Below are 3,478 nucleotides of genomic sequence, written 5' to 3' on the forward strand. Positions count from 1 at the left end.
TGGCCCAAGGAATGTTTTTGTCACATTTTTGAAATTAAACCTAAGGAAATGGTGATGGAATCGGGCCTATGGGGGAGGTGCGAATAGAATTCCGCAGGCCCAAGAGGTTGATCAGCATTCAGATCAATTAACCTAATCACTTTATGGTCCATTAAATCAGACTTATGGTTTCAATCAGTATAATTAGACTTAATTAATCCTAATTAAATATGACTAAGCAAAATCCAAGATAAAAGAGGAATTAGGGTTACCTGTTAAAACATTTCACGTTTATCACCAGCTTCCTCTTCCTCCTTCATGGTCGAAAACGGCAGAATCCGATCAGTGGTCGCCATGAGTTGCACAAACAAAACCTCTTCACCGCTTTCATACTTTTCTCGATCGTGAACCTCCGTCTCAGTCCCGATTTGAAACCTTGATGTGAAGATCGAAGCGAGGATGATGTTGTCTACCGGTTGTTGTTGATCGTGTTTGAAGATTAGAACAAAGATGAATCGGTAGTGTATTTGATGGCTTTGCACTAGAGCTGAGTTGCGTGTTGGTGATGGACGAAGATTGACGAAGCTGCCGGAGAGGCTCCAACGGCCTTTGAACCTTGACGTCGGTGATTGATAAATGCGAAGAGCAGCAAATGAAGTTCTGGTTTCAGGTAATACCACAAATTCCTCTTTTCCTTGTAATGCTTCTTCTTCTATCTTCTTTTCCATTTTTCGTTTTGATACCTTTGTTGTGATGATGAATGTTAGGGATCGAAGAGGAATTTCAACGTGACGAAGAAGAGAGTCGAGGTGATGAATGATTGGAAGTGGAGGAGTGATGATGATGAACGGTTCGAGGAAGAGAGAGTGATGAGAAGTGATGAGAAAGTGGTGAAGGCCAAAAATGGTGAAGTGAAGATGAAGGGAAGTTTCAGAGAAAATGCAGAGAGAGCTGAGAGATGAAGATGAAGGCAAAATGGAGGAGAATGAAAGTGAAGAGAGATTGAAGAATTGTGGAGGAGCTCGAATGAAGGTGGAGAAAAGAATATATAGGTCGAGTTCTGAGATTCAGTTGCAATTGAAGGTTAGTTTTTCTGAACTTCTTCTATTGATTTCTGTTTGTAACTGTTAGGTTAGTTAGGATGTGTAACTGATTTTTGGTAGTTAGGAGTTTATAACTGAATCGGTTAGGAACTATACTAGGTTGTTAGGAGTTGGTTAGAAACAGTTAGGTGGTTAGAACTCTTATCAATTCTGTTTGGGAAGTTTGGATTAGGTTATAGTCAGTTAGGATGAATGTTTGGGAAGTTTGAATAACTGTTAGTAAAAGGGTTAGCTAGGTATATACAAGACAGTGGGAAGGGTTATTTTGAATGTGTTTGGCTGCTGGTGAATGGTTTGAACTGCTGCAGGGTATGACTTTTGGGTCTGAACTGGGGCTTTTTCATTTGTTTTATTGCTGCAAGTTCTGAATTGATGCAGGGTGTTGGTTTAAATTCACTTGGCTTGCTGAACTGTTTTCCAGGTGTGAATGCATAGGCTTAATAGGGCTGTAAGTCTGAACCGGTTTCAAATGTTTTATGACAGTTCGGTTTGCAGCTTGGTAAATCTGACTGAACATGATTTGCAGGTAAGGGATGAGACTGAAGCACGGTTTGGCCAGGATTTGAAGCATGATTTTCCCCGGGTCTGCATTGATATTCCATGGGCAGGGTCGTAGCAGGTATCATAACGGACTTAATGTTGTCAACATGGTAAGCGTGAATGCGTTAATGACTCTTCTGTTGGTTTTCGTAATGTGCAGGGACCGGTTTTGGTGCTGATGGCAGAAGACATAACAGAAACAGAAGCCCGGGATGAAGCAGAACTAAAGTCGAGACTTCTGCCTGAGCTATAAGTGACATTATTGCAAGCTAATGATGATAGTCCTCTTCTAGATTAGATGAGATGACTACATGTTTTTCCTTCTTTTATTATATTCGATCGAACCTTGATCTGTTGTGTAAGACTTGTGTAATGACAATTGAATCTTTCTGGACTTTTGGATAATTTGTAGATGGGTTTTGAAATACATAATGTTTGGTTTGTTCACAAATGGAAGGTGGTGGTTAACAAGAAGAATTGGAGAAAAAGAAAGATGAGTCAGAAAGTTGAAGATCATGAAGTTTGAGTTTTAGAAATGATAGTTTAGTGAATTATTGATAAAGAGTGACAGACCCTTGTAACTTGGATAAATATGAATGATATTTGTATTCGATGGAAGCGAACAATGTAATGGTCTTGAATTATAATGGATGCCTTTGGTACCTTGAACAAATTTTGAACTTCTTCTCTTTTTTGATGTGTATCAATTGAAATCAGAACTCCGATGATTTTCAGATTTGTAGCTTGAATCTTTTTGCAAAGTAATTGGCTTAGAGACGACCCACTCTTGAATTGATGAAATGAAACCAAATAAATCCTCATCTTTCTCTTGCATATCATCTTTCTCTTGCATAAGAACTGGAGCTAATGATTTGCAATCCACGCAACTAAGTGGCCCAATATCTCAAATAATAAACTTAAACTTGAACCAGGTTGCAGGACGTCGAGGACTAACTCAATTGAGTCTCTGGTGATGGTAGAAACCTTAATTTGTCCCATAATCCTTGATCCCATGTCCAGTTATTGATGAAATGAATGCATGATTTTATTTATGACCTAAGATGTAAATGCAGATGAAGTGAGGAACATAAAATTAGACGGGCAAATTTTGGGGTGCAACAGTCGGCACCATCTTAAGCACAAACTACGTAGGGAGTCGATGAATATAAGTGAATGATCCAGTTTTTAATAAATAAATGTTTAATTGAAAAATAACCCTCTAAGTCAGGTGACCCTCACCCGGTCATTTAGCCCAACGGTTGTTACGCCTATAAGGATTTAATAATTAGCACCCACTGTTGGTTGGCCTAGAGGTCACTGGTACTGGGCTTGGTAGGGTGGACTACGGTCCGATCCCCCGCAACCGCAGTGGGAAAGATGGGGCTTCACCATTTAAAAAAACCAGAACCCCGTGCTAAAGAAAAGAAAAGGATCATAGTCGCTAACCGATTTCCCTACTATGTGCGTGTACGGATAACGGGCTTAATGTGATTGCGCTTGAATGAAAAGAGTGAGGAAAAACGAGAGATATAGGTTGAGTTATAATGGCATAATTCGAATTGGTTTGTATAAGGAGGGAGTTTTTGAACATTGTGTCGTTACGGTATCCTTGGTGTTGATATCTATTTCCTATCAATGTAACATTTGCCTAACATGAATATGATTAGGAGTCGTGTCATGCCATTGTTTCGAATCTTACTTAATCATTTTCTTTTACCGTGTGGTTGATTGCTTGAGGACAAGCAATGGTTTAAGTGTGGGGGTATTTGATAACACGAAAATGTATCGTTTATTTGGCTCAATTTATACCAATTATTTCCTTATTTTAGCTTAATTATGTTGTTTTATGTTGGTAT

The 3,478-nt window shown here is 39.0% G+C and overlaps 1 long non-coding RNA gene across 1 annotated transcript; it reads left to right on the forward strand.

Annotated features, from left to right (window-relative positions):
- The first annotated feature begins 1,006 nt into the window (after positions 1-1,006).
- LOC131594234 (uncharacterized) lies at positions 1,007-2,302 on the forward strand. Its single transcript, XR_009281320.1, has 4 exons — positions 1,007-1,062; positions 1,461-1,530; positions 1,609-1,701; positions 1,783-2,302. It is a non-coding gene; the product is annotated as an uncharacterized LOC131594234 (long non-coding RNA).
- Positions 2,303-3,478: the final 1,176 nt, after the last annotated feature.

Source organism: Vicia villosa, linkage group LG4, assembly GCF_029867415.1.
Source record: "Vicia villosa cultivar HV-30 ecotype Madison, WI linkage group LG4, Vvil1.0, whole genome shotgun sequence".
Taxonomy (NCBI): Eukaryota; Viridiplantae; Streptophyta; class Magnoliopsida; order Fabales; family Fabaceae; genus Vicia; species Vicia villosa.